Source organism: Pristiophorus japonicus, chromosome 10, assembly GCF_044704955.1.
Source record: "Pristiophorus japonicus isolate sPriJap1 chromosome 10, sPriJap1.hap1, whole genome shotgun sequence".
Taxonomy (NCBI): domain Eukaryota; kingdom Metazoa; phylum Chordata; class Chondrichthyes; family Pristiophoridae; genus Pristiophorus; species Pristiophorus japonicus.
The window spans coordinates 203457749-203471079 of NC_091986.1; the positions used below are offsets into that span (position 1 = coordinate 203457749).

At 46.9% G+C, this 13331-nt stretch overlaps 1 protein-coding gene across 2 annotated transcripts in view; it reads right to left on the reverse strand.

Annotated features, from left to right (window-relative positions):
• LOC139275272 (interleukin-5 receptor subunit alpha-like) overlaps window positions 1-12841 on the reverse strand; it is a 61555-nt gene extending 48714 nt beyond the window's left edge. For both annotated transcript variants that reach the window (XM_070892514.1, XM_070892508.1), the window contains exon 1: window positions 12759-12841. The gene's annotated coding sequence lies outside the window, so the exon portion shown is untranslated. The remainder of the gene's footprint in view (window positions 1-12758) is intronic.
• Between the last annotated feature and the right edge of the window lie 490 nt (window positions 12842-13331).

Genomic DNA, 13331 nt, shown 5'->3' on the forward strand with positions numbered 1-13331 from the left:
CCTCTGTCTCTCTGCATAGATTCCCATTTCATGACTGTAAAGATGCTTGGAAAAGTTGATCGCACAATCAAGGACAAAGCTGACAGAAAGTATCCTAATAAGATTATGGCTACTTTCTGCATTAAAGGTCAAATGGTAAAAATGCAAATAAATTGTGGGGCCACATGTAATGTGCTACCTCTTAGATACTTACCTAAAGGCGTAAAGATAAAAGAATCTAAGACAATACTGTCACTATATGACAACCATGCAACCATTCCAGTGGTAGGGACTTCTAACGTGCCACTGGAAAATACAAAGACCAAGCAAAAGTACATTGTGCCCTTTGTGATCATTGAGGGCCAAAGTGCACCACTGATGGGCTCACGCACTGCTCAACAGCTACAACTGCTAAAAGTGCAGCATCAGAATATCGCGGTGATAAATGAACCTCGCGAATTGCAAACTACGAACAAGGCAAAGATCTCGCTAGCATCAAAAACTGATGCCAGCAATACGTATCCAGATGTGTTTAAGGGACTTGGACACATGCCAGGGACAGTTCCCCTTTAACCCTTGAACTTAATGAATCAGCGACACCAGCTGTAGTGACACCCAGACGGGTGCCAATAGCAATCAAACAAATGCTAAAAGAGGAACTAGATAGTTTGGAAAAATGACTAATCATCACGAAAGTGGTTGAACCGACGGACTGGGTATCCAGTCTAGTGACTGTGCAAAAACCAGATGGAAAGATACAAGTATGTATCGACCCTCAACACCTGAACAATGCCCTGAAACATGGACACTATCCACTTCCTGTGATCGATGACATCTTGCTGCAGATGTCAAATGTAAAGGTCTTCACTAAAGCAGACTGCAAGGAGGGTTTCTTGCAATGTGAACTAAACAGTGTCCTCCTACCTCACGACCTTCCAGACTCCACGGGGGATGATATCGATATAATGGAATGATATTTGGCATCAGACCTGCCCCAGAAATCTTCCAGCAGAAGCTAGACCAGAATGTTGAGGGTCTAGATGGAGTCTACAAGATTGCAGATGATATCTTGATCACTGGATGGGGTGATACACTTAGAGGCCAATCAGAATCATGACACAAACTTACGCAAATTCATGCAGAGATGCTGCTCACACTGGTGTTGAGAGCACTCTTCGACGTGCCAGAGAATCCGTTTACTGGCCAGGACTGAACAGTGACATAAAAGACTATGTTTCAAAGTGTGAAACATGTAACACCTATCAATCGAGCCAACCAAAAGGACCATTGATAGGTCACGATCTCCCTCAGAGACCATGGGAAAATATTGGTTGTGACATAGTCACACTCGATAGCAAAGACTACTTATGCACAGTGGACTACTACTCGAACTATTTTGAGATAGGCAATCTGCATGGAAAGAAAGATGCCATTGTCATCATCAAACACCTCAAGAAACACTTCTCCAACCACGGTATTCCAGACAAGATTCAATCAGACAATGGACCTCCCTTCAACTCTCAACAGTCCACAAACTTTGCCACAGAATATGGATTCGATCACGCAACAAGCTCATTAGAATATCCACAAAGCAACAAAAAGGTTGAGAACGCGGTTAAGCTCACAAAGCGGTTAATCAAGAAGACAAAGAAAGACCGTGGTGACTGCTACATGAAACTTCTCATCTGGCAAAACACACCAACTGAAGGCCTTGATAGTTCGCCAGCGCAACGCTTGCTTGGTCGCCGCATAAAGACAAACATCCCAATCGCAAATGAACTACTCAAACCAAGAACCATACACGACATCATTGTCAACAAAGAAAGGAACCATGCCAAACAAGCACACGACTACAACAGAGGTGCTACAGCACTTCCTACACTGCAGGAAGGAGAAACCATACCAGTGCCTGCAAAGAGACGCTCGGTCACTCAACCAGGAAACACCAAGACTGGTTTAATGAGAATGATCAGGAGATCCAAAAGCTAATAGATCGCAATCGCAGGACATTTCTGAGCCTTAAACAACCCAACTCGGGAGCAGCAAAGCAGCATTACAGACGGCTTAAGGCTGAGGTCCATCAAAAAACACAGGACCTAAAGAACGGGTGGTGGATGGAGAAAGTACAGGAGATACAGCAGTTAGCCGACAGCCACGATGTGTGAGGATTCTTCATCACAGTCAAGACCACCTACGGTCCAAACACCCAAGGCCCCACCCCACTGCTGGCCAAGAACGGGGAAACATTCATCGAGGCAGTCAGGGCCCGCTGGAAGGAACACTTCGAAGATCTCCTCAATCGAGACTCTGCCTTTGACTCAAGTGTTCTTGACTCCATCCAGCAGCATGCTACCCACCACCACCTCTGTAAAATGCCAACACTGCACGAGGTAGAAAAAGAATAACAAGGCAACGGGAGCGAATGGAATTCCCGCTGAGGCACTGAAGTATGGCGGAGAGGCACTGTTGGTGCGAATACATGACTTCATCACTCTCATCTGGAGGGAGGAGAGCATGCCGGGGGATCTCAGAGATGCAGTGATCATGACCATCTTTAAAAAAGGGGACAAGTCCGACTGCGGCAACTACAGAGGAATCTCTCTGCTATCAGCCACTGGGGAAGTCGTTGCTAGAGTCCTCCTCAACCGTCTTCTCCCTGTGGCTGAGCAGCTCCTCCCGGAGTCACAGTGTGGATTTCATTTCCTACGGGGACAACGGACATGATTTTTGCAGCGCGACAGCTGCAGGAAAAACACAGAGGAAACAACACCAGCCGTTATATATGGCCTTCCTCAACCTTACAAAGGCCTTTGACACAGTCAACCGTGAGGGTCTATGGAGCGTCCTCCTCCATTTCAGATGCCCCCAAAAGGTTCGTCACCATCCTCCGCCTGCTCCACGATGACATGCAGGCCGTGATCCTTACCAACGGATCCATGACAGACACAATTTACATCCGGACCGGGGTCAAACAGGGCTGTGTCATCACCCCAACCATCTTCTCAATCTTCCATGCTGCCATGCTCCAGCTCACAGTCAACAAACTCCCCGCTGGAGTTGAACTAAACTACAGAACCAGTGGGAACCTGGTCAACCTTCGTCGTCTCCAGACCAGGTCCAAGACCACCCCAACCTCTGTCGTCGAGCTACAGTACGCGGACGATGCCTGCATCTGTGCACATACAGAGGCTGAACTCCAGGACATAGTCGACGTATTTACTGAGGTGTACAAAAGCATGGGACTTATGCTAAACATCCGTAAGACAAAAGTCATCCACCAGCCTGTCCTCACCGCACAACACTGCCCCCCAGTCATCATAATCTACGGCGCGGCCCAGGACAACGTGGCCCATTTCTCATACTTCGGGAGCCTCTTATCAACAAGAGCAGACATTGACGACGAGATTCAACACCGCCTCCAGTGTGCCAGTGCAGCCTTCGGCCACCTGAGGAAAAGAGTGTTTGAAGAGCGGACCCTCAAATCTGCCACCAAGCTCATGGTCTACAGGGCTGTAGTAATACCCGCCCTCCTGTGTCGCTCAGAGACATGGACCATATCCAGTAGACACCTCAAATCGCTGGAGAAATACCACCAACGATGTCTCCGCAAGATCCTGCAAATCCCCTGGGAGGACAGATGCACCAACATTAGCGTCGTCGACCAGGCCAAATCTCCAGCATTGAAGCACTGATCACACTTGATCAGCTCCACTGGGCAGGCCATATTATTCGTATTGTGTTCCTAACACAGATGAGGCTGCACACAGAGAGATTAAAGTAACAGTGATCTCAGTCTTTAATAAGACACTCCAGAGTGAGGAACGGGCCTTTGGGGCTGGCTTATATACAGTGCTCCCATGGGATGCTGGGATCCCTTGGGACTTCAGGGGATGAGCTCCCTGGTAGCGGAACATGGGAGTGCATGCTTTACAGATACACAACAGTTCATATGCCAGGCACGAGATTCCCAAAGCAAGCGCTTTACTCGGAACCCCTTCACGGCAAACGAGCCAAAGGTGGGCAGCGGAAACGTTACAAGAACACCCTCAAAGCCTCTCTGATAAAGTGCGACATCCCCACTGACATCTGGGAGTCCCTGGCCCAAGACCGCCCTAAGTGGAGGAAGTGCATCCGGGAGGACGCTGAGCACCTTGAGTCTCGTCGCCGAGAGTATGCAGAAAACAAGCGCAGGCAGCGGAAAGAAGGTGCTGCAAACCTGTCCCACACATGCTTTCCCTCAGCAACTATCTGTCCCACCTGTGACAGGGACTGTGGTTCTCGTATTGGACTGTTCAGCGACCTAAGGACTCATTTTCAGAGTGGAAGCAAGTCTTCCTCGATTCTGAGGGACTGCCTATGATGATGATGACAGCACTTCCTACACTGCAGGATGGCGAAAGAGTAAGACTCAAACAAACGCGAGAAAGCAAAGAGCGGCAAAAAGCTCAGGTTGAAAAACAAGCCAGATCATTACAGAAGATGGCCATGAGAATCGCAGAAATAGGAAACATCTGAGAAAGAGCACTGAGACAGACATTCATCGAAACTCCAGAGATCTCAGTGACACCCACAGATAAACTGCTGCCAACACAGCCACTAACACGCGAAACAGCACTTCAACGACAACACGTGAAAACAGGGGTATGTTGCCTGATATTTTCCCTCAGAGCACTGATAAAGGGATTAAAGCAATCAGTGCGCAGAATACCATTGAAACAACCAGTTTGAGGCGAAACAACAGAATCCGCACAACACTAAAATACCTGGAACACTATGTTCAGAAATAAGAAATCATGGACACTGGACACTTGGATAAATAATTAATAAGACAAGAGTTTTGGTGATGTTTGTTAAACTTGTAGTTGTTTCATACATGTATTCATAAGAAGTTAACTACCCATTTATATTGAAGCTAACTTTAATTCATATTGTTTCTTATGAAAGGAAAGGTGTAGTGAGATAATGTATATCGCCCTCTAGCTAGGAGATATAGCGAGCAGTATTGAGAGAGAGGGTTTGTGAAGGAACGCCATCTTAAGCTCCACATGGCTGACTTAAGATTGCCCAAATAAATAGATTTAAGTTGAACTAAGAGTGTTCAAGTGTATTCAAGAGACTATATAATATACCGTATAATTATATAATTGGCCTTGAGGCCAGAGTTATACCACACCATGCGCACATTCAAAACAGTGGGTCAGGGACTTACACCTCCTGACTTTAATATACTTGGTAGTCCCCGGAGTTATTCAGGACTGGAATATCGGGTCCTCCATTGAAACATCTGTGAACTCATCCCTTTTGGTGTGGAAGCAAGTCATCCTCGTTTGAGGGACCGCCTATGATGATGATGATGATGATGATGATGATGATGACTGTACTGATGCATCATTAAAGAAGTGACCGTATAACTGCTGTCTGAGGGTAGCATTTTAAAACCAGCAGGGTTCCCATATGACCGCTTAATGCACAAATCCTAAATCTCCTGTGCACTATTTTAAATAACTGAATGAATGCCTTGGGTGACAAAGTGCGGAGGAAAGTATGCGAGCGTGTTGAGGGTTCATACGGGGACAGCACTGGTGGAGCAAGCTAGTGTCGGGTTCCAAATGAATTTAAAAAAAATCAATCAAATACCATCTAAACCGAAAGTTATTTTAATGGATGAAATGTCACAGCATGGAGCTTAGCAATTTCCAGATGTGCACACCCGGTGTGCGCCAGAGTAGCAAAGTGGAAAACGACTCCCTACACTGAATATTAAAAAGAAAAGAAATAGCGCTTAAAGTGCTTTACAGCCAATGAATTACTATTGGAGTGTAGTCACTGTTGTAATGTAGCAAATGCAGCAGCCAATTTGCACACAAGCAAGTTCCCACAAACAGCAATGTGATAATGACCTGATAATCTGTTTTTTTTTGTTATGTTGATTGAGGGATAAATTTGGCCAGAACACCGAGGATAACTTCCCTGTTATTTACGCCCACTTGAAAGCGCAGACGGGGTCTCGGTTTAACGTCTCGTCCGAAAGATGGCACCTCCAACAGTACAGCACTCCCTCAACAATGTGATAATGACCAAATAATTTGCTTTAGCATTGTTAGTTGAGGAATAAATATTGGCCAGCACACCTGGAGGACTCCTCTGCTCTTCTCCAAAATAGTGCCATGGGACTTTTTACATCCACCCAAGAGATCATAAGAGTATAAGAAATAGGAGCAGGAGTAGGCTACAGGGCCCCTCGAGCCTGCTTTGCCATTTAATACGATCATGGCTGATCCGATCATGGACTCAGGTCCACTTCCTTGCCTGCTCCCCATAACCGCTTATTCCCTTATCGGTTAACAAACTGTCGATCTCTGTCTTAAATTTATTCAATGACCCAGCTTCCACAGTTCTCTGAGGCAGCGAATTCCACAGATATACAATCATCTGAGAGAAGAAATTCCTTCTCATCTCAGTTTTAAATGGCTGGTCCTTTATTCTAAGATTATGCCCCCAGTTCGAGTTTCCCCTATCAGTGGAAATATCCTCTTTGCATCCACCTTGTCGACCCTCATAATCTTATACGTTTCAATGAGATCATCTCACATTCTTCTGAATTCCAATGAGTAGAGGCCCAACCTACTTAACCTTTCCTCAGAAGTCAATCCCCTCATCTCTGGAATCAATCTAGTGCATCTTCTCTGAACTGCCTCCAAAGCAAGTATATCCTTTCGTAAATATGCACGCAGTATTCCAGGTGTGGCCTCACCAATACCCTGTATAGCTGTAGCAAGACTTCCCTGCTTTTATACACTATCCCCTTTGCAATAAATGCCAAGATTCCATTGGCCTTCCTGATCACTTGCTGTACCTGCATACTAACCTTTTGTGTTTCATGCACAGGTCCCGCTGTACTGTAGCACTTTGTAATTTTTCTCGATTTAATAATAACTTGCTCCTCGATTTTTTTCTGCCAAAGTGCATAACTTCACACTTTCCAACATTATACTCCATCTGACAAATTTTTGCCCACTCATTTAGCCTATCTATGTTCTTTTGCAGGATTGTTGTGTCCTCCTCACACATTGCATTTCCTCCCATCTTTGTATCATCAACAAACTTGGCTATGTTGGATGAAGGGACCCTTTATCCAAGTTTTTAATATAGATTGTAAATAGTTGGGGTCCCAGCACTGATCCCTGCAGCACCCCACTAGTTACTGATTGCCAACCAGAGAATGAACCATTTATCCCGACTTTCTGTTCTCTGTTAGCTAGCCAATCCTCTACCCCATGCTAATGTATTACCCCCAATCCTGTGAACATTTATCTTGTGCACTAACCTTTTATGTGGCACCTTGTCAAATGCCTTCTGGAAGTTTAACTACACCGCATCCACTGGTTCCCCTTTATCCACCCTGTTGGTTACATCCTCAAAGAATTCCAGCAAATTTGTCATTGACTTCCCCTTCATAAATCTATGCTGACTCTGCCTGACTGAATTATGCTTTTCCAAATGTCCTACTATTGCTTTTTTAATAAAGGACTCCAACATTTTTCCAATCACAGATGTTAAGCTAACTGGTCTATAGTTTCCTAATTTTTGTCTGCGTCCTTCTTTAAAATAGGGGAATTACATTTGCAGTTTTCCAATCTGCTGGGACTTCCCCAGAATCCAGGGAATTTTGGTAAATTTCAACCAATGCATCCACTATCCCTGCCGCTACTTCTCTTAAGACCCTTGGATGCAAATCTTCAGGTCCAGGGGATTTATCCACCTTTAGTCCCATTATCTTACTGAGTACCACCTCCTTAGTGATTGTGATTGTGTTAAGTTCCTCCCCGCTATAACCCCTTGACTATCCACTGTTGGGATATTTTTAGTGTCCTCTACTGTTGATAGGTCCTTACTATAACAGTATAAATGCACACGAGGCCCATGCTTGAGAGGTCAGTCTGTGACCTGTCCTTTATTCCTTAGCACTCAAGTGATGAAAGTGGGTGGAGCTTCCCCTTTTATATCTGAAGGTCCAAGTTAGGAGTGTCTCCCACAAGTTCACCATCTAGTGGTCATTGTTCTCACAGTGTACAACTTAGGTCAGATTATACATGGGTTACAATGCTGGTTGAATACATGACATCACCTCTCCCCCCACCCCCCGCAAAGTCTTATTGGGATCACAGGTTGAGTCTCTCTGGTGGTTTACGCTCTCTTGTAGAGCGCCTGAGTTGGGGCTCCGGTTGTTGGGCGCTGGCCTGAGTGTCTGCTGTTTGCGGTGCCTCAGGCCTATCCGGACTGCCCACAGTGACTGGGCTCTCTTCCCTTTGGTTCCTGTGTTCGGTCACCTGTGGAGGAGTGAACTCTATATCGTGTTCTTCCTCTGCTTCTTCTATGGGGTTGATGAACCTCCTTTTTGTTTGATCCACGTGTTTGCGGCAGATTTGTCCATTGGTAAGTTTAACGACCAGAATCCTATTTCCCTCTTTGGCAATTACAGTGCCTGAGAGCCATTTGGGCCCTGCAGTGTAGTTGAGGACAAAAACAAGGTAATTTACATCAATACATCATGCCCTCGCATTCCTGTCATGGTAGTCATATTGTGACTGGCGCCTGCTCTCGACAATTTCTTTCATGGTGGGGTGTATAAGGGATAACCTGGTTTTGAGCATCCTTTTCATTAGCAGCTCTGCGGGTGGAACCCCTGTGAGCGAGTGTGGTCGGGATCTGTAGGCCAACAGGAGGCGTGATAAGCGGCTTTGTAGGGAACCCCCTTGGATTCTGAGCATCCCCTGTTTGATTATCTGCACTGCTCGTTCTGCCTGGCAGTTTGAGGCCGGCTTGACTGGTGCCATTCTGACATGGTTAATTCCATTGCCTGCCATGAAGTCCTGGAATTCAGTGCTTGTGAAGCATGGGCCATTGTCGCTGGCCAAGATGTCTGGTAGACCATGGGTGGCGAACATTGCCCGTAGACTTTCTACCGTGGCAGAAGATGTACTTGAATTTAAAATGTCACACTCGATCCATTTGGAGTAGGCGTCTACTACAACCAAAAACATTTTTCCCATGAAAGGACCTGCATAGTCCACATGGATGTGTGACCAAGGCTTGGCGGGCCAGGACCAGAGGCTAAGGGGGGCTTCCCTGGGTGTATTGCCCAGCTGGGCACACATGTTGCACCTGCAAACACAAAGTTCCAGATCTGCGTCTATCCCTGGCCACCAAACGTGTGACCTGGCAATTGCCTTCATCATGACAATGCCCGGGTGCTCATTGTGGAGTTCTCTGATGAACATCTCTCTGCCCATCTGGGGCATGACTACACGGTTTCCCCACAGTAGGCAATCGGCCTGAATCGAGAGTTCATCCCTGCGCTTGTGAAATGGTTTGAATTTCTCAGGGCATGCCCTGTACGTGGCTGCCCAGTCCCCATTCAGGACATATTTCTTGACTAGAGACAATAGCGGGTCTCTATCTGTCCAGACTTTAATCTGACGGGCTGTCACGGGTGAGCCTTCGCTTCCGAAAGCTTCAACAGCCATGACCATCTCAGCAACATGCTAGGTAGCCCCCTCAGTGGTGGCTAGTGGGAGCCTGCTGAGTGCATCGGCGCAGTTTTCGGTGCCCGGTCTGTGCCGAATTGTGTAGTCATAGGCGGCTAACGTGAGTGCCCACCTCTGTATGCGGGCCAATGCATTTGCATTTATGGCCTTGTTGTCGGCCAAAAGGGACGTTAGGGATTTGTGATCTGTCTCCAGCTCAAATTTCCTGCCAAACAGGTACACATGCATTTTCTTTACCGCATATGCACATGCAAGCGCCTCCTTTTCCACCATCCCGTAGCCCCTTTCTGCCTGGGACAGACTCTGGAGGCATAAGCTACCGGCTGTAACTGACCCTTGGCATTGACATGCTGCAACACACACCTGACACCATAGGACGACGCATCGCACATTAACACAAGTTTCTTACATGGGTCATATAGCGTTAACAGATTGTTGGAACATAACAAATTGCGTGCTCTATTAAAAGCCCTTTCCTGGCTGTCCCCCCAGACCCATGCGCGACCTTTGCGTAGGAGCACGTGTAGCGGCTCTAGCAGCGTGCTCAATTTGGGAAGATAGTTACCAAAATAGTTTAGGAGCCCCAGGGACGAACGCAGCTCCATCGTGTTACAGGGTCTGGGTGCTCTCTGGATCGCTTCCGTCTTGGACGCAGTAGGGCTGATCCTGTCTGCTGCTACCCTCATCCCCAGGAATTCTACCTCTGGAGCTAGGAAGACGCACTTCGCCTTTTTCAGTCGCAGCCCTACATGGTCCAGTCTGCATAGCACCTCCTCCAGGTTGTGGAGGTGTTCTTCAGTATCATAACCCATGATGAGGATGTCGTCCTGAAAAACCACCGTCCCTGGAATCGACTTGAGGAGGCTTTCCATATTACGTTGGAAGATCGTGGTGGCCGAGCGAATCCCGAACGGACATCTGTTGTACTCAAACAACCCCTTGTGTGTCGTGATGGTGGTCAGCTTCTTCAACTCACTCGCCAGATCCTGGGTCATGTAAGCTGAGGTCAGGTCAATTTTGAAAAAAGTTTGCCACCGGATAGCGTCGCAAAGAGGTCCTCCGCTCTCGGTAGCGGGTACTGGTCTTGGAGTGACACCCGATTGATGATGGCCTTGAAATCACCACATATCCTGACCGACCCATCCGCCTTGAGCACCGGCACAATCGGGCTCGCCCAGTCACTGAATTCGACTGGTGAGATGATGCCTTCCCTCAGCAGGCGATCCAATTTGCCTTCTATCTTTTCCCGCATCACGTAAGGCACCGCGCTCTGGCCTTGTGGTGTACTGGCCTGGCGTCCGGGTTTATGTGAATCACTACCTTGGCCCCCATGAAAGTGCCAATGCCGGGTTGAAATAATGAGTCAAATTTGTCCAGGATCTGTGAGCATGATACTCGCTCCACAGAGGAAATTGCATTGATACTGAGATACCATTGAGGAGCACTGAAGATCCAAGTTAGGAGTGTCTCCCACAAGTTCACACCTAGTGGTCATTGTTCTCAGTGTGCAACTTAGGTCAGATTATACATGGGTTACAATGCTGGTTGAATACATGACAACTGTAAAGACTGATACAAAATATTTGTTCAGAGTTTCTGCTATCTCCAAGTTCCCCATTACAAATTCCCCAGTCTCGTTCTCTAAGGGACCAACATTTACTTTAGCCACTCTTTTCCTTTTTATATACCTGTAGAAACTCTTGCAATCTGTTTTTATATTTTGTGCTAGTTTACGTTCATAGTCTATCTTCCCTTTCTTAATCATTCTTTGCTGGCTTTTAAAAGCTTCGCAATCTTCTGTCCTCCCACTAGTTTTGGCCACTTTGTATGCCCTTGTTTTTAATTGGATACCATCCTTTATTTCTTTAGTTAGTCACGGATGGCTATCTTTTCTTTTACACCCTTTCCTCCTCACTGGAATATATTTTTCTTGAGAGTTATGAAATAGCCCCTTAAATGTACGCCACTGTTCATCAACTGTCCTACGCTTTAATCTATTTTCCCAGTCCACTTTAGCCAACTCTACCCTCATACATTTGTTGTCTCCTTTATTTAAGCTTAGTACACTGGGTTGAGATCCAACTTTCTCACCCTCCATCTGAATTTGAAATTCAACCATGCTATGGTCACTCGTTCCAAGAGAATCCTTTACTAGGAGATTGTTTATTAATCCTGTCTCATTACACAGGACCAGATCCAAGATAGCCTGCCTCCTGGTTGGTTCCGTTACATACTGCTCAAGGAACCCATCCCTTATGCACTCTATGAACTCTGCCTCAAGGCTACCCTGATCAATTTGATTTGTCCAATCAATATGGAGGATAAAATCACCGATGATTATTGCTGTTCCCTTTTCACAAGCCCCCACTATTTCTCAGTTTATACTCTGACCAACAGAGTTGCTACTGTTAGTGGGCGTATAGACTACGCCCACCAGTGACTTTTTCCCCTTATTGTTCCTTATTTCCACCCAAACTGTTTCAACATCCTGATCATTTGAGACGGCACCTTCGACAGTGCATTGCACTGGGAGTGCCCTCCAGATTTTGCCTCTGGGGAGGGACTTAAACTCACAACATGCTGACTGTGGTGTGGCGCAAGACTCCCAAAGCAAGTGCTCTACTCGGAACTCCTTCACGCAAACGAGCCAAAGGTGGGCAGAGGAAACGTTTCAAGGACACCCTCAAAGATTCCTTGATAAAGTGCAACAGCCCCACCGACGCCTGGAAGTCCCTGCCCAAAGATCGCCCTAAGTGGAGAAAGTGCATCCAGGAGGGTGCTGAGCGCCTCGAGTCTCAACGCCGAGAGCGTGCAGAAATCAAGCGCAGGCAGCGGAAAGAGCGTGCGGCAAACCTGTCCCACCCTCCCTTACCCTCAACGACTATCTGTCCCACCTGTGACAGGGATTGTGGCTCTCGTATTGGACTGTTCAGTCACCTAAGGACTCATTTTTAGAGTGGAAGCAAGTCTTCCTCGATTCCGAGGGACTGATGAATAATAAATATGAGAAGGGTTAGGGGCAGTGGGCGTTGGAGCCCAAGGTTTCAAGCCTCTGATTTCAGGAGAAAGAGCATGGAATGACAGCACAGGAGAACCTCACAGGCAGAAACACGAGTTCACATTCAAACCCTCTTGATTATTAGTATGAGAGGGAACCGGGAGGGTTTACTTCAGTATACAAAAGAGAAAGCGTTGCAATAAAGTGAGTTGTCCGATCAGTGTTGTACTTACCCAGTGGATCCCAGATGTGCAAAAACCTCTGCCCAGATGTCACTGGCTCAAGGCTTTGACCGACTCTCTTTCTCCCTGCCTGAGTCAGGAGTGCGCGTTAGGTTGTTAAAAATTGTATTTTTTTACACAGGAAACCTCGGCTCCGCCCCTGTCTCAAACGCCCCTTCTGAATTGAGTAAGCGGCTCACACGTTCTCCGCCTCCAACCCGCTGGCCACTCAACCACTTGTAGCACTTGCTGCAACTGGATTCCCTCCACAGGCAGCTGGGCACCCGGCTGAATTCAGCTCAGAAAGGTCTCTCCCCACCTCTGGAGCCACTCCTGATCGGTGAATGCTGAGTTGGCACTCGGAAGCGCACCTGCTGGCCTCACCGAGAAGAAAGACTTGCATTTATGTAGCGCCTTTCATCGCCACCAGACGTCCCAAAGCGCTTTACAGCCAAGGAAGTAATTTTTGGAAGTGCAGTCATGTGGGAAACGCAGCAGCCAATTTCCGCACAGAAAACTCCCACAAACAGCAATGTGATAATGACCAGATAATGTGTTTTCAGTGATTGAGAGATAAATATTGGT